The 26001-nt window shown below is 39.1% G+C and overlaps 1 protein-coding gene across 4 annotated transcripts in view; it reads right to left on the minus strand.

The window, feature by feature from the left end:
- Nucleotides 1-26001, minus strand: part of LOC117208202 (mucin-5AC-like) — a 329389-nt gene that overhangs the window by 160109 nt on the left and 143279 nt on the right. The window contains exon 2 of one of the 4 annotated variants that reach the window (XM_033449162.1): nt 17372-17423. The exons of the other annotated variants lie outside the window; for them this stretch is intronic. The gene's annotated coding sequence lies outside the window, so the exon portion shown is untranslated. The remainder of the gene's footprint in view (nt 1-17371; nt 17424-26001) is intronic. 4 annotated transcript variants of the gene reach the window in all.

Genomic DNA, 26001 nt, shown 5'->3' on the forward strand with positions numbered 1-26001 from the left:
GCGCGCGATCAGTCGTAGATACAGTAAATGACATCCGAATTCTTCATGGAGTTTATCGAAAATTTACTGTTCAAAACGATTGGTCGACAATGTTACTTCGCAAACATCGCATCTTACATTCTTTATAACAAAGAAAAAAAGAAAAAATTATTTATTTAAAAAATAAGAAATAAGAAATTAAATCATATTATTTCTCGTGAAGTTCTTCAAAATGGTCAATACAATAAACTGATATAGGCGAGATGTTGACAACCGGGTTAAACGTGAACTTTCACATCTCAAGAATACTTAGCAACTGAAATAAAAAGCAGTCGCAGCGCGCGTAATAATCCGCGCTTGGATACAAATGGGTTAATTATATGTATACAGCTGATGGACGCCTCGACCGTAGAGAGTCACCGGACGTAACAATGAGATAACCCCAAAATTTTGGTTGCTTATATATATAAGAGTTAACCAAGATGAAAACGTTCGAGGTGTATGATTTCACGCGATTATTGCGACAATGGGAGCGGAGAAGCATCCCAGGCGCATTCCACAACGTCGTCGTGTTCCCCTTGATGCTTCGTTAGCATAGATGGGCGCATAAATAGAAACTACGCACAGGCCGAGTGACGCATGGATCTCTCGGTTGCGATATACACGCGCCAAGTGCATCGCACCCCGACGAATTTGCGATAGGTGCGCATGTGTGCACGCCCGCGGTTACAGGTTGCTTTACGTCACGCGCGTGTGCACGCAGAGAATTATATGTATCGTGTACAGGTGGTACACGGAATTCTGTGTAGGAAGAGATTAAATCTGTGTAGGAAGTGTTTCGAGGAAAACTGAGGGTGGCTGACGTGGGAGCCAATGGTATGAGAGCATCATGATTCTATCTCATGTTTGTGAAAAGCGTTGTTATTCGAGTAATATGATTTAAGCATAGGTGAAAAGTTTCTTCCATTTTATTGGAAAAGGAAGGAAGAGAAGGAAGAAATTGATAAACTGCAGCGATATATTATTTCAGAAAAGATTATATTATACGCAAAGAATGAGGGATTAAAATATACTGGAAGTGAAATAAAAAGAATTTTACATTTTCAGTGAGAAAGTTTATATATATTATGTTATGTCATATTATGACAAGGTCATGAAAGTGGGGGACTAGTATAATTTGTAGTGGGGGATGCGACCTCGAACGACCACTCTTCAATCCCAGCTATAACACGCTTCCCTCTTCTATTATCCTCGTTCCACTTGCACCTAACCACTTCATTCCAATTCGATTCATTACTCTCATTCTATTGGTCGTAATGTCGCTATATTCACTACGCTGGTTGTGTATGATTTATGTATACTCTTTGACATTTTCACATTTTCCGAGTATAAGTTTGTCGTTCAATATTATTGAGAATTTGATTATTCAACGCGAACAATGAACGTTTCGTGACCTCATTTCAAAATCTTCGAAAACCTATTGGTAAAGGACTATTCTAAGAAGGAAAAGAACAAACTCACTGGAGATTTCAATCCGAATATACTATTTGCTCTACCAATCCAGCTATCCAGATCTTCAACAGGTACTTCCTCGAAGAATCTAATATTTGAAAATGGTTATCGCGTGTATCAGAAATTAGCGTTCTATGGAGTGAAATTCGATGATAAGACCAGAATCATAGGATTTCGCAATCTCTGAATGGTAATTTCATTACGTGACTAAAATTTAGACGCGATATAGCCGCGTATTTACTCTACCGTATGCTATGGTACTCAATAAAAAATACATACACCACGATAGATGTTTTTTCACGGTATTCAAAACGCGATCGTTTAAATTTCAAATATACTCGCGCGAACATCGTTCGACTGGATATGTGAGCACTCGGTGCACTAAGCCAACAGGTCGATTAATCTCCAACGAGCACGCCCTATTCGATAACAGGCTGCGCGAAGGATTTTCAAGGATCCGTGAACAACATCGTCTCTTGCTGTAGAAGTTTTCGTTATCGCCACTATAATGAGTGGGAAACCGCTTTTCGACAAATGGTACAGAGAGAGACAGACAGACAGACAGAAAGTAAAAGCGCAAATTAAACGTTCATGGTTTCGGCTTGTACACGTGGGACGGGAATGGATTCACATAAGTTTACATACGAATTAGTCGGATATTTAGCGGAATCGCGGCACTTTCCGGGCGCCGAAAAACCAACGTGAAAACGCTTCACAGACCCAGAAACAAAATTACTCCTGCGTTAAACATGAAACGAAATTTCCGACGAAACGCGCTCCAATTCCCGTTTTTCCGCTTATCTCTTTTAACGCTAATATTTATACAAGCGCGTCTGCGAAACCATAAAAATTCTGTGTTGCAAATAACAATCATTGAACTTAAAATTAATGCTTTTTTCGTATGGCTTCAACAAAAGCAACTTTTTTACTCTTTTATTCTTCTGAAAGAATAGATTCCATATTAGTTTCTAGTATGGCGAGTTTCTTCCTATATCTGTATTTTAGAATAATGAATCTGTTTTACGTATTTGCGATTGTAGGTCTTCAGAGTGCAATTGTTTAAATATACTGAATTGTGATATACTGAAAGAATCCGCATAAAAGAAGAACTGCGATACGTTGGTGCAAAATTCAAAACGTATATTAACATTCATACCTCTCAAAGGGGTTGAGGTCAAGACAACAAAAATTGATATGTCTTCATGATAATATTAACATATGATCTCGATAGTCGGAATCCCAACTATTCGCGTGTCGATTCTTAATCCTAATTATAATTATGAACGAATTTGATAGTCAGAAAACAAAGCTAAGGGATTTAAATGCGAGTTGTTAAGTGTCAGCGAGTCCCATGATGAAACGTGATGGAAATTTATCCGTGGATGAGAGAAATCGAGCTAGTTTACGATGACCAGATAACTGAACTCGAGTTTCTCGAATTATGCCACGATCATCACCAATCGAAATGAACCTCGTAACCGGAAAAGTTTCTATGATGACAGCGGTAAAATTAATAGCAACGAATCAAGATGGAAGACGCGTAATCCGCCATATGGTCATAAACTTTTCAATTCAGAGATATTCCACGTGCGAATTAAAATGTTTTGTGCAATGAACAAATCAGTCAGATAGGAGTCGACCTTACAAAGGTTCGCGGTAACGCGAACCATGGAAGGTCGTTACCACGCTCACCCTTGTCTGCTAAGTAACGACGTCGTATTCTCGACGTAGGTGTATGTTGTACCCAAGTATGTATCTTGCGTAGCTACGTGCTGTGTACATGGCCGATTGCGCATGAAACCATTCACGCGAAGGAAGCAGTCCGCTCTTGCGGCAACGTTAAATCGTACACAAGTAGACGGTGTCACGGATAACGGGGCAACGATAATTTCTGTCCGGCACTGTTGGAATCTGGCCGAGAAACTCCAAGACAAATAACAGTTGAGCGACAGTTTCTTTAAAATAAAACGAAATGTCGCGAAGTTTAGATATTGTTCCGTCCACTTGATAAGTGTGTCGTGCAAATTGAATAATATATCGAGAGTAAAATGATTTTTAACATATCGCTTGAACGATCGGGTTTATACTATGCTATGTTGTGTTACGGTATGGAGAAACTTTATGGATTCGTTTCTGTGTAATTTATCTGAATTTTGTTTAACTCATCTAGATGTAAAAGGTGTTGTTGTAAGACAATTCTTATCTCTCTTCGCACAAAATATTACCTTGCCTACACGTTTTCCATACAATATATGTTCTTTCTTTTTCTATTCTGGAGTCCCTTTCATTCGATTCAGGTAAACTAGACAGAAATTCCCAGGACACATTCAGTCACGTTCATCGAAAACCTTGGATGGCAATGCATTCTTCTGTCACGCTCCTTTCAAGTATTCAATCCGTCCCTCTCGAAATTCCTAACTTTCGAAACTTAGTTACCTGCCGTAAACACTTGCATCAAATTCTCACTCCTGCGATTATGACATATTATACCATAAATGAACCACAGATGTATATATATTTATGAGAAACTTAGAAATGCAGAAATGTACAGAATACACCTAATACATAAAAATATAAAAAATACTCAAAGCAGAGTATTCGTTCTAATATCGAAAGGTGAAACTAATCTCCATTTAATTTAAGCTTCTTTAGTTACATTCATAAAAACACAAATTTACATAAACATTCGCAGTCTAGACACGAGAAAACGTCAATATTACAATTTAGTTTTCTCATCATTCGCAGGACGGTCATAAGATAATTAGATCATCGCGGTATCGTTTCTGACGAAGGAAGAATCCCTGAGCGAGCATAGCGATGAATAATACTTTCGGACGTAATTGTTACAACGAAGTTACAACGAAGTGGAGTAGCTTTTACATTACCTTAAGGCTAACGGAAGGTCGGTCGTCCAACAGGATTATCTATGCTATGTCGAGATCCGTGGAAAAAGAGAAAGGTGGTTCGTACGCTTTGCTGGAATTACTGCACAGGATGTCCCACTTAAGTCGAACATCTTGTGCGGCTATACGAGGCGCTTCCTATGCCACGGGATAAACGCCGAGGGAAAAGAAAATCGTTCGTTTCGAAAGCGCGATGACATCAACGCGAACGAACGTGAAACGTCTTAATGCGCGCATTTCTGTTTCTTTGAACTGAAACTGCAAATGTTCGTAAACATTTAAACTATAAACACCGATAACTTTCGCGACTTCTAATACGATCATATCAATTCAGCAAATATGTTTAGTCATTCCTTGATTTTTATGTTAATTTTTCTCTTATGAACGTTTTCGCTCAAGGCCAAGAATCATTAGAAGATCTCATTGAAAGAAGTTATTAATACCCACGATCACAGATTTCATTTTAATTACTAGTTTATTTAAAGAAATTGACAGCCGGGTCGTGTTAGAAAGATAATATTATATTCGCGTTACAAGTTTTGATCCTTACATTTGTCCCTACAATCTACCATTAAAACCGACAAAACCAGATTTCCAACTCGAACGCGTGCCAAGAGTGTACTGTAAGCAAGCACCGCAAGCAAATACGTTTAAACCACTATACCCAAGTTGGTTGGAGGCAAGCTCGGACTAAAATTCTCAGAACTAACTGAACTGCTATCTGTTTCCTTGACGTTTCATACAAATATTGTCAAACATTGCCCAATCGTTCGATTATTTTTCGCAAACGTAAGAGATTCAGTGACAACCGGCATTCTTCAACTTCTCTTCCTCCTTTCACAAAATAATTCGTATCAAAATTTTCTTTGTGATACCACCTAACAAACTGTAGTTGGACGATAAAATTTCCTCAGATGTCCTAACTAGGAGGACTGTCAAAAAACAATTCAAAGCGTACAAACAACAACCATATGTGTCGCGATTATTTTAATTATTTCTGGTACTCCAACATTTTCAAACTTTCGCAAAAGAAAGTAGAAATAAAAAAAACGACTTTGAAATTTTCCGTATGTCCTATACTTTCGACTTTATGTCAAAGTTGACTCGCGGAACAGAACAGGTTAAACAAAATGTCGACGTCGACGATGATCTAACTGTATCCTACCTTTGATAACGCGTGTACAAGATGCACACACGGTCCGCGTGAGCATGTTTGTGCATAATACACGAAGCGCGTGCACGTAGACGCGTCACGTAGCCGTGCGTGCAACAGTACACGGCCGAGAAGCAATTATGTACGACGGCAATGATAATCCCCGGTTGTAACTACGCGGGTAACTATATCGCGCTGCAGTATATACCGTGACAACTACACCGCGTAGTCTACGGGTACAGTTTATATGGGAGTCGGTCGTATAACGTTTACGTCATACGAGGCGAGCTGCTGCTTCTCCGAGAGCTTGCATGCGGAAACGCACCCGTAACTCGTCCCTGTGTCTACGATCGCGCTTAATTGGCTGCGGATTTCGGATCCTTGAAATTCAGACGATTTCGGAGGATTAACTTTGGATTTTGGAATCCTGCTGACGTTTTTCGCGATTTAAAACGAGTATGTAAGTATTTTACATTTTTACAGTGGCATTTGTAAGCAATGTTTTTGAATTCTTCGAATGACATTTTCTGATTTGTAAAATCTTTTATTTGCGAAAGTTTGTGATTTGTGAAATTTTGTAAGGTATGGAATTTTAACTTGTGAAATTTCGTAATCCCTGATATTACTTGAGTTCCAAAATCTTGCGATCATTGAAATTAATTTGTGGAATGGTGATTGCCAGATCTTTCGATTTGGTATTCAGAGGTGTAAAAATCTAGAAAGTTCGACATTCATTTTTACAAAGAAAAAGATTGAATAATTGTGCGTTTCAGTCGTAATGTAGAAATGCAATAATTCATTTTTTGGGAAAAGCTTTTTCATCGTATTACTGGTGAATGTTTCGCATACAGATATGCAACGAGGCTAATTAAACGTTGTTGGCGCATGTTATTAATGAATAAAAATTCGTACGATTGAATCCAAACGATTGACGTACAAAAAGCGTAAGTTGTTGTTTAGGAAAATACGTCTCATTAAATTGTACGTCAGCAAAATTGTACTTTTACCGTGGAGAATTGTTTTCTATAAAATTGCATCAAGAGTTAGCACTGGTAGCCGTAAAACCGGTATTTTACTTATTACAAATAATAAATAAATAAAAATGCGAATGAAATATTTCAGAAGTAATCTACCTTCGACTGAAGGTTGATTAAATGAAATTACATTGTACTAAATTGAATACATCATGCTGAGCAGGCTCGAATTAAAACGAATACTAATGAACTATATCAAAGGGAAGAATTGTGATTAAATGAAATCAAACTGGAACTAGCGGAACCAAAATACGATAAACAAATGGAAACACACGAGAAAGCAATTCGAAATAAAGTGAGTCCGACTAAACCTATCGTGGTCGATTCACCAAACTGTACCGAATCGAATTGAAACCAAACTGAATCCAATGAACCTACAACCAGTTGAATCAAAAGAGAATTAAAATCTGAATAAATAAAAGCTGAGTCTCAGTTCACTTTTCTTATGATTCAAGCATTTTTATTTCAGATGTAGCTTGATCAGTATTTCAAACCTCACCAAAATCCTTAACTCTGGTAAGAATTCCAAATCCAATTTTAACTCTATTAAACTCTATTAAATCCAACCATTCTATATCCGGATAAAACCAAACTAGTTTGCTACAAGAGTGACATGGCTAAAAAATTGTGTAAAATGTCATTCAGATATGGACAAAATTCCAAACCTAACTCAAATCGTACGAAATCAGGTCGATCCAAACCAAATTAAACGAAACCAAGCCGAGCCAACAAAACGATAGTCTACGATTTAATTCAGATTTAAAGAGAATTCAAACCTTACCTCAAATCATATTAAATCGAATCAATATACACCAAATCGAACGAAATAAACCACACAAGACGTCTTTATAGACATAGTTCAAACGTAACACGTTTCACATGACAATCTTTCGTTCCATCCTAACTTGCATTAATCGGTAGTTTAACGTGGAACAATCTTGCTGCTCTTGTCGGACAACGAAGCACGTTTTACATTTCCCACGAATCTTTTTGAGACTCGTGCATCGGATACCCGCGACACACGGGGAAACGGTTTCGATGCGAATGATGCAACGACATCGCTATACTCCGATAAACGACAATAGTAGACACTACTCCGCGGTAATCGTCGCTAGAATATTCATGAATCGCGGCACAGCTACGGAGACGCTGAAAAAAAAGAGATACGGCACAGTGGGAAGAGGGGATCGTTGAAAGAAATCCGATAAAAAGCAAGTATCGAACTGTTCTATCGTTTATACTAGTGTTGACCGTAGTTCACGAAATATTATACTGTATATTGTACATTGAGCGAAAAAAATAAAACAAGTTTTCCCGCGTAATAAATCTTCGTAAATGACAAATGTGGAATAGGGCTTGAAATGAAACGTAATTGTTCGACGTTTGTGACAGGTCTGAATTAAAAGATTTATGTGTATACGAAAATTTATATTGTCGGTTTGCTACGACAGTGACAGGTCTAAAAAATTACCTGTTTTGAAATATGTGCAGTTTACTTTAAATATGAGCTATTTAATAGAATGGAAGACAAAATTAGAATTATACAATTTAACGTTTATATTAATTTTTTATATTGCGCACAATTTCACAATTCAAAATAGGCTTATTTTAACTCATTATCTTAGAAGCAAAGTAAGCAATATAAATAAAAGACATTCCCTGGCAGACTTGGAAGCTAAAGAGTATTATTAACTAAATTATGAAAGGAAACAGATATTCTCAGAGAGTAATTACGTATGATCAACTTCAAATTTTCTATCTCAAACCGATTTTCTGGACAAATCTGTTTTTTTTCTCTCTCCTTCTCTTAACTGCTAGCAAATTGAAAATATACAGATGTACTTGAGAATCTTGTAGCTCGACAATTTTGCTATCCTTTTTTTAGAAAATTGCAAAAGTCGAATATCTGGAAAGGAATCAAAAGAGCGCGCGCGTTGCAGAGGGTCTTCTACGAAGCAAAGTCTCTCACGGAAATATAACGGTAAACTACGGCAGCCGGTGCCCGTTCCACGCATACCATAGTGAACAGTCCGCTTCTTCTGCTTCTTATTCCTGAATTCCGCTCGAGCCTGAGCTGCGACGATGCACATAATATCCGCAAAACAATAACTTTCGCGTCCCTATTAAATTAATATCGACTCGCCTCTAATTAGGCCAACCAATTAGCGAATTAAACTTTTCTGCCAACCATGCCCCAAGTGAAAGAGACGAGGATTTCTTGTGATTCACAATTCCTGTAATCACCTTTTTCAATAACGAGAGATTCGTATTTATCCAAGCAACGCCATATTTTTCTCGTTTTAGCTTTTATCTTCCTTTGTAAGAACCAGATAAAAGGTATCCGAATAAATGAAGCAGCATTTAGGAAACGACATGCAAATGAGATTAAAATACAGAGGCACGGGATTCAAGGGGGTTGACGATGATGCCTTCACGGCTTATAGTTTGCAAGAGATATTTACTCGACGAAATTAGGGCGAGCAGCGTCGTAGAAGCCAAGGGCGATCGAACGGACATCTTCGAGCGCGAGGGCATGAATCCAATTACGTCGACTTTTATTTACAAGCGGAATACAATCAACGTTCACCCTCCCGCTGTCCGTACTTCGATTGCTTCCTATCGTATCCCATCCGATCCCTACGATATCTCACCAGGATCCTTTTGTCCTATTTCCCTCCCACGATGGACATTTTCCAACAAACTCTCTGGCTAATTTAACTACGTGTACTAATACTATTCAACGAATCGTATAACGCGTTCCTCTATAATACGCATTTACACGGGCTGACAAAATATTGCGACGGTATTTGTAAAACGCGATAAACAGTATAGTGTGTATATGTAGATCAAGCTAACACAACTTTTAATCTTTTCTTCTGCAAATGCGATATTCATTTCTTTGTATTATATGCAATGTGGCATTTTAACACATTTAAATTTTTCATATCTACAGGCTAGTTGCAAATGATATAAAATATAATCGGTACAAAAATGTGGTTCGTAAAACGTAACTTTCTATAGCACGGAACGTATCCCCGTGTTATGTTGTATCAAGGCCAATTATGCTATATAGCTACCTAAACATCGTACATTTTAACGAAGTTACAATAACGTTGATGAAAATTTCTCATCATTGAGAATAATTACACGCTTTTTTTAGAAATGTGAAATTCTCCCAGAGATTGAAGTTAATGTTCGCGGTTCGTGCAACGGTCGACAGATACGAAAGACGAAGAAAACACCAGCCGAGTTTTTCCACGTCTCGAATACGGACAGTCAAACGAATGAGTCCTCGGGACTTTCAGCGTCCCAGTACGTTCCGAGCTCAATTTCAGCTCAATTACCGTAACCAACCTTTTTATTATTTTTACCAGCTGTTTGCTGGTTTCTCACTTTGACAATTTTCCTGTCCTTAAATCGGAGCCACAATTTCGCTATCCAGGCAATTTGCTCTGTTTTGACCCTACGTTGGACATATTTCATCTATAACCCAATATTCGCCATTCCGTGCCGCGGAAATTGGACAATCGATAGCGACCGCAATAGCTCGAATTACGAGTAAAATTCACCATCGGATACGTTTTTTTTTCGGATGGCACGGGGATACCGAGTGAAATTTGAGCAACCTTCGAGCCGCTCCCGTCCACGTTCGAACGGAGCTACGTACTATGCCTGCGAACGATAAAAATACCAGGAACCCTGCAATTTTAACGAACCTCTTTTTCTTGGTGAACGCTATAGAAGGATTACTCGTGGAATACCAGCGAACGCACGCGTGGAATAGACGAGGGCTGAGAGAAATGTACTTGTCATGTTTCTCTATGTTCGTCATACATGATAAATATATTAGCGTATACACATAATAATATATTACTGCTCGCTAATATATATATATATATATATATATATATATATATATATAATATATATTTCCAAATCTTTTGGAAGACAATAATATCTTATTTTTCGAAACTTCAATTTATAGTCTACTGATTGCAAAAAGAAGATAGTACATTTGCGAAAAAAAACAAAAGTTTGAAGGGTAGAGAGGAAAAACACCATAATTTTATAAAATTGAATTATAATAGACAAGAACAAAAAATAAATACTGTATGTAACCTACAATAAACAAATTATATCAACGTGGTAAAAAATATCTAATATAAAAATTAATAACACTCGGGCACGCAAATTCCAATTTTAAACTTCCTTTTATCCGTCACTTATGTTAAAACCAATTACTAATGTATCAATTAATTTATTCATTTGAGTCCAATACGAGCACTTATTACCGCAAACTAAGCAAGTTGTCCGGAAACTTGAGAACGACATTGTACGTGTTCGCGTGCGCCCACGACCCTATTACAGCGAGATATGTACTTCGAGGTTTGCTACGGACCTTCTTTTCGAGCCTTTCCAAGGTTGCTGCATTCGATTAGGCAGCTCTAAAATCGGCCACGACCATGATGGCTCCGTAACAGTTCTATTCTGAACGAGAAACGAGCCTCTGCCTCTGATTCTGGTTGCTCTCAAACCATAGCCAGAAAGTTTCACGAACACGATGGAACCACGGATCCATTAGGGATCCATTTAAAAGTGTCCCCTTTGTTCCAATAAATACTCGTTATTCGAATATTCCCTCTCATTGTTCGGTACGAATTAACGCTCGTTACGGGAGCTCGTGGTTTCCGGCCGAGCGCTGAAACGAGGGAAACATTTTTGAAGTAATCGCGTATGTTGTCGTCAGAATTGACAATCGCGCGTCTTTGTTACGTGGCAAGGACTCGATATTTTAATATAACTTCTATAATTAGCTATTTTGAGTGAGATATTTAGTCTTCTCTTACTGGAATCTTATTTGTTTATGAGAAAAGAAGTTCCAGTTGACTATGGTTTTTCATAAGAGTTTATGAGTTAATGATTGACATAACTGGATTGTCCATCTGTTCTCTAGTATTCATAGAATAACATAGTATTGTAATATAACAGAGTCGAGTGATGAAGAAATAAAATGAATTAAACTGTATAGTAGAAGATTAAAAGATTCAGTTGATTTTACAATTCAGTTCATTTTTATTTAGAAATATCTTTTTTTATGGTTCCAGACTAAGTGACGTTGTTGAAATTTCTCTTTCAAATTTCCCAGATGTTACAATCACGTATAACGGTTAAAATAGTCGAATTATGTCGTTTCTAAACCAACGAGTGAAAGTAAATACATGCAATTAAGAAAAGGTAAATCGTGTAAACACGAAGTTTCGGAAAGAAGTACGTAAAAACTATTCTCGTTTCATGTTTTATTCATCCAGCATGTTTAAATAATGACTCGACAGAGTTCAATTTATTCCGTCCATGTTCGGAAAATGGACTACATATTATTGTTGCATCGTGTCGAACTCGATCGAATCGTAGGCATTCGTTGCCGCTGACAAATTTCTCGCATATCTGACCGACACACCGGCTAATTCGCAATCTAAACTGCACACTAGTGCACACCAGCAATCATCTGCACGGATTCACGTGGGAGCACAGTGTATCTAGTGAGAGTAGACGATTGAAACCGGTTTCTCCTGCTTTCAGACCGAGTAATTTCGTTAGTTCGCGCGGCATCCTCTTCTCTCCTCGTGCCACGGACAAGGGAGAAAGCTATTTCACCATCACGATCACTCCCGTTCGGCTGCATCGTTCTCAAATTGTCTAGCTTCAAAGAATTTCTAAAACGAACAGGTTTTTTCATCGTCTTCCACTATATTTTCTATTTCTTTATTTTGGAAGGGACCTCCTATTCGATATACACGATTGTTTTTGTAATCAACGTTTTTGTCCTTTTCTTTTCTTAATTCGGTTAGGTTATAGGGTAAGCAGGGTTCTTTAAGTCAGAGGAATACTTTAATCGAGCAAAATACGATTATAAATAATTTTTAAGAAATCTACATTTGAAAATACGATGTTACTGATTGACGTGACAAACACAGTGAAATATATCGTATGCTCATATTTATCGAGAAACTTCTATTTATCAAAACGAAAGGTAACTAATCTTAATATTGTTAGTTGTAATTATCGTAATTCAGTAACATGTGTATATTACTTTATTTTCGTAGATTCAAAAGTAGCTGGTACAGTGAGACAAATATCTGAATGACCTATTTTTCGAATTCTGAGGAAACTTGATAGTAGCGAAAACGATCTACTCGGATAAATCGATGGTTGAGTATCAAACTTGTGACGAGCTGACGTTCCATAATGACGGAGGGAACCTTGTAATGCTTCCTCGACCATGTGGCTATCGATTATAAAATGTAAGAATGATCCATCAAAAATAGAACGCTGCAACAGTAACACGACGCCCTCAAACACGAAGATTCAATCTACAAGAAGCTAAGGGAAACGTTCGAACGATAAACAATTGCCCTCAAAACGTCGAAAAAACTTGGTAAAATTTTAAATAAATTATCTAAAAAAACCACTCGAGGAGTTAGAATGATAAATGGTGTATGTAAGTGCCGGAAGCGAAGATTTACAGCAGAAACAAGTAGTGCGTTTCTACTAATTCTAACTTATTTCTGATACTTCATTCATCACTTGAACGCTATGAACATTCAATGATTATCACTGATAAAAAAAAAACGCTTTATTCTAAAATAATGGTACACATGTACAAATATTTTTTATCCGCTATATAGTAAATTTACATCTCTTTTCACTAAGAAAAAGTCTTTTACTCGTTTCTTTAACGCCTACATCATTTGCCATTTCGACTCGATTTATCTGCTTATCGAAAATACTCGTAATCCTTTACGGGAGTGAGAATGAAAATGCGCAACGACGAAACGTCGTAGGCAGACGAAGGGAAACCTTCGAAGAGACCCGGCGTCGCGTCTCGCCGTTGGCACGGTCGACGGCATCGCTCGTCGTCGCGCGAGCATTATGGGACGCCTTGAAGTAGTTTACAAGCAGCTTGAAACTCGACGTCGAACGGAACGAGAAGCGAAATCCGCGGGGCGGCCCCAACCGGAGAGAAGCAAGATTAATTAGATGCCGATGACAAAGCGGGAGCGTGTCTTCACGCGCTCCGCTCGGGCTGACGTTCATGGCCCGATAAACTTTGAAATTTTGACGACGCTCCAACATCCGGCCGCACGAAGCCTCCTTCCCGCTGACAATGCCTGCGCGATAAGGCTATTGATTCGGTCTTTGCCCCGACGGGGAAAATTGAACACTCGATTAAATCTTCCTCGCGTGGGCGTTCCCGAAATTCCCGGGCGAGCTCAATCGATGTTCTTGCTTCGACCAAAATACAAATCTATTTTGTCTTTCTATTCTTCCTTTTCTCTGTATGTTTTCATTTAGTAGTTCAGATGTGAAAGAAGAGAATAATGAAGACCATTATCGTTGAGAGGAAGTAGTTTAGCATGACAGAGGTGAGAAAGGAAGCGACTTGTTATATGCACTGTTTTGGGCCCAAAGAGTATGAAGGTTCTCGGAATAGAAATATGTGCACGAAGTCTTGCAAAAGATCAGTGACATAGTCTTATGATAATCAATATTTCTAGAATATTCAAGAGGGTGGTAAACGTAGATAATTCCAAAAGCAAATAACTGCACAGGCTTGGCAATACATTCGCTGTTACTAAAGTACAATTATATTATCTCTGAAATTCTATAAAACAGAGTGTCCATTACTTTCTTCAATTTTCCAAGTCATTTTATCGAATTGTATATCTCAACGTGAACGTGGTAATATTGGATTCGATGACAGTGTATTAAATTCTCAAAATCATGCTCTATGAAAGCTAGAAAATAATATAGAAAATCTCATTCTTGCACGCGTTAACTCGTTAAATAATTATGTAACGAGCGAAAGATGGAGTTAAAAATTTCATAGATTGATCGAATGTTCGAACTAAAAAAGTGTATCGAAAGAATCGCTTAATCATTCGTCCCGTGACACTGTACAATAACGAACAAGTGTAAAGAGCCACAACGTGTGCCGTACATCCATACGTCGACGAGAAAGGCATTAATGTTCGAGCACGTGACGGAAACCTGTCGCGCATCGATCGTCGGGACAAGGCTATGGACGTCGGGAAGAAGACGAAGAAATGACCCTCGACGAGAAAGCGGGATACACGAGCGTCGAATGGATCGTGGGGCGCCTGAAACCCCATCAGACTATAGTTGCCAAGGGTTCACGCGACACAATAACCAGAGACACGAACGTGAATGCTCGGGACGCGTGTATTTGAACACGATACGTGTCTCGAGGGCAGAGCTTCTCACTTCGTTCACACCCTTCTTCGACTCTAACCCCCTCGCTCTAACTTTCAACCTCCCTTCTTTTCTTCCCGTTCTCGACGACGTAATTTGTATCCTCGGAAATATCATACGACTGAAATTATCGCAGGACCGTTTACTTGTTGAGCTTTGAACGTGAAAATGAACATTTCCTCGGTGTTTCGAATTTCTCCAGGCAAAATTATCTATTATAATTATCAAGGGGCCGAGTTGCTTGAACATTATTAGTTGGTATAACGTCATAATAATATACTAACTAGTAATGTTAACGAATCAGCAAGTAGTAAATTACAGGTTATAGACTTGCTTTTTATAATTTCATAATTTTATGTCCAATAGGACATAATGTACGATGATTTGCGATATATAAAATTTCATTGGAAAATTTTAAATAATTCTTTATTATTATACAAAACGATTAAACAAAACTTGTACTGTTATAAAAGGGGATTTATTAGTATTCGAAGCATTCGACACGTGATTAGTAAAATTTCACTATATAATAATATTAGTTTAATTGTACAAGAGTTCATGAATTTTTTAATATTTATCAAATACCTATTTTGAATATGAACGATCTGTCGAAATAATCTAAGAGAATTTTCAAGAAGGATAATTCTTCAAGAAAGAACGCTCGAGATGGCTTGGGAACGTTTCGGGAAAACCAGCAGACGGAGTGATCAGAAAGCGAAAGAAAAGAATGAGAACCGCGGCTGCTACGAAAGAGGGAGCACCGTACGCCGCGAGGTTCAATGTCCTCGTCCTTAACGGTCGTCATCCTGGCAGTCCTGGTGGTTCTCGTGCATCCGCGGTCGAGACCTCGTGCTCGCTCACGCGCGCGCGCGCGCGCGTTCACGATCCTTATCGTTCACGAAGGACGATCGTGGAACCGAGACACGGCCAATGAATGAGAATATATACACGTACACGTCGCGAGGCTCGTTCGAACTATCGCGTCTGGAACGTGATTTTCGGCACGAAACTCCGTCATTCTCTTCGCGTGTCGTCGCGATTTCTCGCTGTTCCTCGCCTATCGAACAAGCAAACCGACAAAAAATGAAACGCGGCAGATATATTGTCGAAAGACACTCGATGAAAGAAACCTGAACGGACGCGGTCTAATGGTTATCCGAAATCGAAGATTGTCGACGGCACGAACAAAAACGGCGTCAGGTTCCGCCGATCGAGATGTAACCGTCTCTCTTCTGTATCATTCGGCCCGTTCGATCGGATATAATGGAGTCTCGGCGTTGTAAGCTATTACTTCAGATTTTAGATCGTATTTAAAAAACGCCTTTGACAGTTTTTCTTCTAGCCATCGATTCCAGCAAATTGATTTCAACCCTAATACTTTTACTTGAAGATTTTTTGTTGGAGCATCGTGTTACAACTAAACTTAACCCTTTGTTATCAGACTTCTTTTTCATTTTGTCATATTTTTCATTTTTTTTTTTTTTTTTCATTAGAACAAGACTTGTAATCTATTAAATCGCGGATGTTCATGCATTTATAAGAAATTTTCGAGGATATATGAAATAAATAAAATATTCCCAGTAAGCACTCTTTCAGTAATAATAACAAATCTCTGCCTTTAAATTCTACTTCACTAGCTACATTCATAAAACCAGAAATGTGCATAAACATTCGCAATCTACTGATTATCATTCCCCGTTCTTATGGAAGAAATAATAATCAATAATTAGCCTAAATAGAGTGCTTAATGCGATAGTGAAGGCACAACGTTCCAAGAAGTTAATTAGTGATTAAGGTTATTAATTTAAAAGAGCCTCTTTTAATCGCTTAAAGTCGATTGTAAAAAAAGAAACTTCGTACATTTAAAAGACACTAAAAATTTCTAACAAACGTGGCAATTAAACGAAACAACGAGACACACGGTGGGAACGCGAGCTGAAAGTGCAGAGCACTTTGTTTGTTGTTACATCAGACAGGCGGTATTCGTGAGTTAAACACGCCAGAGTCGTAATGCCGTTTCGTGGCGTATATTATTATTTCTCACGCACGTGTTACGCCCCCGTCTCGGAAGATTAACGGAGTCTTGTACGACCTCGTGTAACGTTTACTCCCCGTACTCGCTTTCGCTTGACTTTCACCTCGGCGCTCATCTCTCCTACTCTTCGTTGTCAATAGAATCACGCACCATTATTTCGCTTCCTTGTTCTCGTTGAGAAGACGAGGGTTCGATTCCTGTAGATAATTACCAGCGATTCTTCGCTAATTATAATGTCTAATAGTAACGTCTCTTTTATTACTTCGAGTTTTAAGTCGTACTTAAAGCTTGAGTTACACGAGGAACTTTTAAATAACAAGACCATTAACCCCGTTATAATGAGTCGTTCATAAATATTTCATGGCTTCTATATTTATATCTGTAGCTGTATTTGTTTCATTCGTGATTTATATAAGGAAAACCAAGACCGTGGCACGATTAAGCGGACGGAATAAAAAAGCAATGTCGTTCGTGACTGACTTACGAATTACTTGCTCGATGCCAGCCCCATTAATCTTCACTGATGAAACACTTACCTGTAACAGACAGAATAAAATGTATTAATATATCTGACACGATATCGGATTTAAATATATTCCAAGTAGAACTACGTTTATTGGAACGAACGTTTAGTTAACGCCAACAAAAAATAATAGGTATTAAGAAAAATTGATGAACTTATATTACAGTTCAGTGTTTGTCCCCCGATAGGTTCAGATAGATAAAAGTCCACTGTAATCAAACGTAATCAGAGATATTGATGAACAATATATACGATAAAAATGACAACTTGTCACATTCAAATTGTCCATATGTAGGGTCCGGATATCGTAACAGACGCTACACATCGGGAAGACGATGGAAGACAGAGCAGTTCCTGGAGGGCGGAAAGGAAAAGCGCGAAGACGGAAGAAGGGTGCTTCTTACCCTTGGTATTTCCGTGACCACAATAATCCGACAAAGCCGAACAAAGCGGACGAAGGGATAAAAATAAAGCGACGAGAAGGAAGGAAGAACGCGGTGACGTGATGAGAACAGTTTCGAAGGGGCGAGCTCTAGTCGAGATGAGAGGAGACAGGTTGAAAGGGAAGCGGGAGATGGGATCGAAGGGCGGAAAGTGGAAGAAAATGACGCGGTAGAACGCTACCATATCGCGGTATTTTAGCGTAGAGTCGAGAAACACCGATGGTATGGGGTTTGGCTCGAGTTGTCCCGACTAAGGGAACGCTCGACACCGCCATCACCGGCATAGCCAACAACCACCACCAGCATCGACGACTTTACTTGTCGCCATAATACCGTGGTGAAACTGCTGCTACTGCTCGCGTTATTACCTTACATGCCTGCATGCTGGCCAAAGTAACTTCGAATTCTTCTTCTCCACCTCCCGTATGATCCCTGTCTTCGACAGAACCCTCAAATTCTCACCCCTTTGATTCAATGGACGCGTACACGTCGCGACGAAATTTCCCGATAAGTTGAGCGAACCCGGTGAAGTCGATCGACTTTCAACCCCGATAGCCCATGGATAAGAAGTTCCCGAGATTCTCCGCTGGCTGAACTGTCTCGGAAAGATATCTCCATTCCTCTGCTCGACCATACTCTTTTCAGGCTAAGTAAGAATTGGGTAGAACGAAGAACGATCTCTGAAGTTGGTTTTAGATTAACGGGCTTATTCTCGGAGAAGGAAATTATTTATGGAACATGGTGATTTATTATTGAAGGGCAGAGGAATATGATACAAGTGGATTTTATTTAAAAAATTTGAAATTCTATTTTAATTTTGATATACTTATATTATATATATAAGTATACTAAAATTTTAAAAATGTTCAGGTATGGTGTTGGTTAATTTAGCTTGTGCACAGCTTATTATTGTGTGTTAATATTTAAAAGCAGATTTCTATCGCATTACACAGAGTATATCGAAGTTACTGATTGAACAGATGAAAGTCCGGAAAATTTGTACCTCGACCTGTTAATAATTACACCTCGCTTGACCTTGTTTTACGGGAATACGAATTCAGCAGAGTGCATGTGCAACTTTCCGCAGGATTTATTACCCCTTAGCAGCAACGAAAGAGACAGAGAAATGCAATACAATCACCTAGACCTGTTTTATTTGTTCCTTTTCCGGATCGTGAAAATACTTTCACGGAACGGGACATTCTTCTTCGTACGTTTACTATTTCTGTCGCCTTGACTTGTTTTCGTGCCATGTACAGCTACGTTTATTCCATTAATTTGTAAATAGCGTTTCCAATTTTATGGAAATCTGTATTCGGTTTATTGCTCACAACCAAATTGTCACAGAATTTTTTACAATATTTTATCCATATTAAGTTTAATTTTGTTGAGATGCACGAATAAAATATCGAGGAAGGGAGTTAAAGTTATTTATGAAAGATATAGATATTTTTTGACCTAATGACACAGTGAAGATAATGTACTAGAAGAAAGGGACAGTCACTGTGTGTCTGACACGCTATCCATTACATTCGTTATTTCGTTATATTATATTTACTGCCGCATGGATTTAAACTTCAAACGTTTTACAACGTAATTAGCACAACGAACTTATCAGTACTTTCTACTCTTTTACAATAATTTCTTAATAAAATCTTAATTTGTCTTATTTGGTGCTTTAAAGTCATATTTTACGATATTTTGTAATCTAATTGGCTACAAATGATTTAGCATTACATTCTCTGTTTACTAGTTCGCTTTGACCATTAAAAACACAATTATTATTTAACAAACAATTTAAACACAACAAATTTTAACTTTTAATTTCGTTACAGTTTTAACTATAACTTTTATTACTGTCACCTTGCTCTCATTGCTGTGACCACCATTTAGTCGAATAACCGAAATAATAAGAAGGAAACCTTTCCAACTCTCGTAACGGTCTCGTCTTTAATTCTGGCCGAAATTGTGGCGTTATTCCGTGCACCGAAACAATCTTGTCCCTCGTATTTCTTCGGCAACACGAATGCACTCTTGCCTGTTCGTTCGCCAGAGTTTATCGCAACTAAGAATCGTCCCTGACTTCAGCAGGCGCGACAAGCTTCCTGCGTGATCAACATACTTCGCAACTTCAATTTCAAAGCAACTCGCCTTCCTTGGTATGTATGTTATCGAATTGTCGACAAAGCGGTCTGATTAATTGACGTACAAAAACAAGCCGGCCGATATGTGATAAAACACGCTCGCAATTTCATCAACGGAAACGTCAGAGATATTGCATTTAACGTAGAACATTATTCCAGATATAATAGGGCATGATGTAAACAAGCTCAGGTTAATTGGATTCTGATCCAGACGATTACGGAATTGTGGATCTGTACATATAGATGGTCTTGATCGATTTAGACACATTTAGCTCTACTGAACTTATTGATAGTACGAAAATACTGTATTTTATAAAATTTATTACAGAAGATCTGGACCGTTTCGCACGGTCGAGCTAATATCATTGGGAAGATTATATATTTTGATAAATTACTAATACCACTTGATTCTCCTACATAACTGAAAGAAGTTTAATAATGAAGGAAATGAAACTTTACGAGTAAAGTTACAAAAGAGACTATAATTTACAACTTGTCACTTGCCAATTCATTAATATTGTTACTTAGTAAACTACTGTATTAAACGATTCTGAAGTTCATAAAATTCGACGCAAAGAATCTTGATGTTAATTTTCCCACTAAGAACAGCTCTGAGTTCGCCAAACAGTATTTAATTTTAGAATCGTCGAGTTCTAGATTCCACAGAGTTCTCTGAATCCCTAAGATCCACGTGTTTGGAGTTCGTGAAGGATCTTGAAATCTTTTGAGTCGCAGGAATGTTTGTCTCAGAAACTATACGATGTCTGTATTGTCTTCCAAAGATCGAAACTCATCTGCATGGAATGCCATGAACTAGTAACGATCCGTAAATTCATGAACTCGAAGCTGTTTACTTTGAATCTCACGAACCTACATTTTGTAACCCGTCAATGTCCATCTCGTCCGAGTCAAATTTCTATGCAATTTCGGAATAGTCCACGCCAGTTCCCGCGAATTCAGAATTGTTCGTAGCGTGTTCCTTGCTGTAACATCAATCGCATATACGTTCGTTACCGGTCGATTCGGCTAGTCGAAAAGTTTGACGATCAAAAAAGTTCCACGGACAACTTTTCAAACTTTCGGGAAAGCCTCCCGTGAGATCGTTGATCTAAATTAAAGGTCTGCTTACAGTGGCCAACGTCGTGCTGTTTAATCCGTGAAATAACCGTTTCACCGAGAGACGGTTAACGTTTTTATATTTATCAACGATCACGCGATCCGTGTTCGACCTAGCTTCCAAACGAACGTGGTCCACGTAGCAACGTATTGAAACACTTTCCGTGTCGCGTTCATTTTTCTTTTTACATACTCTTTCTCAGAACACATTTAATCCTTTCCTGCATTATCAACGGTTTACCGTTTCAGTTCACCGTACAAACTCCACTTGGGCATCGCTTAAAGCCAAATCCCTTTCCTATTCGAAATACAAAAACGTCATTTCAACGACCATGTAACAAAACGTCCCAAAGAAAACTACAAAGATTCACGGAAGCATTTGAACACTTGTAAGCATCGAACATTTCTTTCATAAATATATTATGGTACACGTATTATATACATAATATCAAGGTATTTTGTACAAAATAGGTACATATTTCGCGGAAGTCAGAAAGGCATTTCAACAATCAATCATCCGCTACATTAATTAAACTTAAATATTTTACACTCATTATATCCGTAAATCGACAAGTGTACCTCTCTCTTGGTGCACTAAGTAAACGTCCATCAGAGGATCGCTGTACTGGATTTTCTTGCCAGCGACCAGCACTAAGCAGCAAAAACTGGTTGCCCACTCGAATTCATTCTCCCGACCGCAATCCTAACGCACGGAGTAATACAAGCATATAGGCGAGTCGACGATGGTGGCAGGTTTCCCGACACACGTTCGACCAAAGGAGTCAGGGGCGAGAGGACATTGAGACCTTGACCCAATAACACTGTCGACATCTCGAACGGGACGAAGGATCAACGTCAACGGGAAGGGTGGTCGAAATGAGTCGTTCGACGTATGGCTGGGTCGTTAAGCGGGTCACGCGACGACACTGAGCGACGACTTAATGCCGTTAACCCTATCGCAAGATCCGCTTCCGGCAACTTCCTCTTCCCGCCTTTGCTCCACCCACGTTGAGATTCTCTCCATTTCCCCACTATCGTCTCAACCTTCTCGTACTCCCTCTCTCTTTCTCTCTCTCTCTCTCTCTCTCTCTCGCACAATCTCTTTGTCTATTTCCTTCTCCCTTGTCCTCCACGGCTTCTTCTTCTTCATCTTCTCTGTCCCCTTTACTCTTTCGTTCTTGGTTCGTTTCCTTTCTTCTCACGCTTCGTCCGACGAGCTCAACGGAGTTCATTACCCACCGACTGGGATCAACGGGTTTGCCTTTAAATCTACAGTTAGGTACCTACCTGTCGGGAACGCTAATTAAGGCCTCGTAGCCAAACCGCTCTTTATCGCGCTCGCTCTACCACGGGACACCGGCCCGGTCCGTCTTCCCGTGATATTCCGGCTCCGTGACGCAACCGGAAACGAGCCGATCCATCGGCTAACATTATCGATATCGTCGCTCCACCGTTCAATGATGGATGAAAAGAGAAAAATTCCGATAGATGCTTCCGGGGATACGACACGCTCCACGGAACACTGAGAAATTGCGAACCGACTGACTATCCTGGAAATGATTCTTGATGATGTTCACGAGTTGTTATCGGGTCTTATTGCTTGTTTTTGCAGAATGTGAATTTTAATGTATGAATGGTTGGTTCTTGTTACAACTGTAGTTTAAATGGGCGAAATTTTATGATTAGACAAAAGATTTTCTAGTTGAATGCAGATAACTAATTCCTTTGCCGAGCATGCTGTGTATATATCATGCGTGTTGATAAAAATTCACTCTATTGGTCTCTGATCACATACATGCAGGCATACAGGCATTCGTCGAAAAATATCTTTATTTGGATGCAGTACAAATTGTATAATTTATATTGTCTTATCTTGGAGCATACTAAATTCATATTGAATCCTTGTAGGATTTTATTATAATGAAAGTGGACTATTCGTAAGATGTAAGAAAATGTATTAACTGTTCGCACAATTGACGAGAACAATTCTGTACCCGTAACCTATGAACGCTCATACTATGTAGTCATAAAAATCTATAACTACTTTCTTCAAGCAACGGCAAATCATATGTTTCCTTACAATCTACTAAATTTATATCGCGATTAATCTATCGTTCCACAAACGAAACCTTAAAGAACGTTTTAAGATTAAAAGAGAACAATTTAAACGTCGATACGGGGGAGACAAATTTCACGATACGTATATATTACTTTCTTATTGTTTCACAACTGTGATCGTATCTTGCGTACATTCTACATACGCGTGTATCGGTAGTCGTAACTCTGATCTCTCTTAATTGTTCACGCGTTGGAAATCGTTTCAATTGAGCAGCAGAAAGAAAGGGCATTCATAAAAGCAGCGTGATCCACGCTCGCGCGGGTGCGAGAGAGTTGCAGGCCACGTAATTGCGCAATTATTTACGCGCTCCGGCTGGTCGCGCGTAACTGACCGTAATTACGGCAACACAATAACCGGAATGCAGTTGTATGATAATGAGGAAAACGAGCGTCTTACAAGGGAGGCGGTATCTCTCGTACCCTTGCGGTCGCGCCTCTCGAATAACTCGTTCCTAAACGAGGCGTCTCGAGATTCCCCGCGTAGATTCTACGAATCCATTTCACCCTCTACTCTGCGAACAGACTGCCGTCGTGTTAATACCCACTCAGCCGACACCTGTACCGGATATTACACGTATTTCAACGAGTGAACAAGCATCGAACCGAGATTTCCATTCGAACTGAACGACCCCTTCGAACTTTCACTCAACGGATGGATGCTAGAATGGAACCGATCAAAATGGACAAAACCCATCTCTGCCAGCTCATTCCGCAGCCATTCGAGAAGCGTCGTTCATAGCCAGGTGTAATATGAATCTGTTAAATGTCGGTGGTCGACGAGTTGTAAAATGTGATGACAGTGGTTTAGGTTATGAGCGGTTAGGTAAGAAAGTCGAGATGAAGTTGTTTAAAGAAATCGAGAGTTTTCAATGAATGAACGTTTTAATGAATGGCTTGGCGATTACTGGTACTTGTCAGTAAATGCTACATAAGGTTTGACTGCAGATAACTAACCTACATCTAATGCAGATTTCTCAATACATGTGTCAGGATATAGAATGCTAATTAAAATAATTTTGTCGTTATTCCAATCTTGTTCTAATTTTGTCGATATTTTTTATTATCTTTATGCGTTAATTGACAAAGTTTCAAGTTCGACCATCTCAAAAACAAAGCTTCGAACGAAACGATTTTATTGTAAATTTTCCACTTACTTTTGTGCGCAGAATCACTTCCTATTTAATTCTACCACGTATCCTGATGCATCCTATGTGTACATATACTGTAAAGTCAGTGTCGTTCGAGAATTGACGTTATTGGCAACGGTTCAAATGGAAATAAGCAAAACAATTCGCATAAGGGTGCTCGTATTACGACAACACTTCTACGATTAAAATCATCATGGTCAAAAAATAACTGTATTGCTCTTCAACCTTATAATCTGCGCTCGTTGAGACGCAGAACAAAATCGAGACGAAGAACCGGTTTGTCAGTGAATAGAGGTGAATTTCCCGCGGAACGAACCCACCAAGGGGTTCGAGTCTAACGACGTACTTCGCGGCGTGGCAAACGAGAAGGAAACACGGGACGAAGTGCCGCAGCCATGTCGGCGGGAAACTGGAGCAAACTCAGCCGAGGGAGACCCCCGGGAAGAAGAGTCCAGAGAGTCTTGCTCGACAAAAACAACTTCTCCTCGACACAGTGATTTTTACGGCTGTCGCGCAGCAAAAGTTTCCTCGGCTGGTCGGCGATGACGTGGAAGTATGATAATAGAATAGAGGGGGTGAAATTGGCTCGAAAAGAATTACGAAAAACATTTCCACCGGAACGTCGACGTAGCTTAAGGATCCGGGATAAAGTTTAAATGAATTTAAGAGAATCAATAGTGTGACTACGAGTGAAGGTGGAATCGATGTGCAGGCGATTAAAGCGATTTGATTCTCTGGACGAGCACGAAGAAGAGAACGGACGACTGTTATCGAACACCGTTGCTGTGTTCTCTTACTCGAGCGCCAGAAATCGGCAAGATACAAATCGTCTCGAAGGTGAAATCGAACCTCGCCCGTTGCTCGTTTCCTCTCGCCGTCGTCCTCTCGAATCCAATTCCGAGGATTCCACACGAGTTACGAGCCCTTACGGAAATTATTTTCCGGAATCCGTATGCCATCGAGCGGTTTAAATTCTCATTCTGACGATAGTCCACGAGTTGCCTGTTTCTACATTGCTTCTTCCAATACGCAAGAATTCACGTGTAAAAATACACAGATATATTGCACGTAATAACTTAAAATATCTAAGTAGAATAGAATACTCGGTATAATATTTAATGGATGAGAGAAACTTTTGCTTAGATTTCTGCTTAGGATCTATAGGTTATGTTCGCAGAAATTTGAGTCTGCATAACTAACGTGTACCTACCTATAGAGAAAGTTAGATAGGAATTTCAAATGCACGTTCGCTACAGAGAAATCATTAAAAAAGACTTCTACACAAAGAACTCCTATCGCCATTAATTTGTCAAATTGCTGGGTTCCACTAATTACGATAAGCATACGTATAGTTACTAATTACCCTAGTATCCATCAGATACGTGAAACAACCTCGTTAAAGCGAAACGGAACACGTGTTATAAGACACGCGTACATTCTCCATCAAACTTTTCTTCTTGGCCAGACAATAGAAGAACAACACCGACGATACTTCGCCGAGATCGAGTCTAACCTTTCCAACTATATCGTCGGATCGATATGACGTATGGCAGAGAATCAATTAACTGTAAGGAGTCGCGAAATCGTCGTGACCCGTAGACGTAACAAAGCAGGACAGAGAT

Source organism: Bombus bifarius, unplaced genomic scaffold (genome assembly GCF_011952205.1).
Source record: "Bombus bifarius isolate JDL3187 unplaced genomic scaffold, Bbif_JDL3187 scf7180000008058, whole genome shotgun sequence".
NCBI lineage: Eukaryota > Metazoa > Arthropoda > Insecta > Hymenoptera > Apidae > Bombus > Bombus bifarius.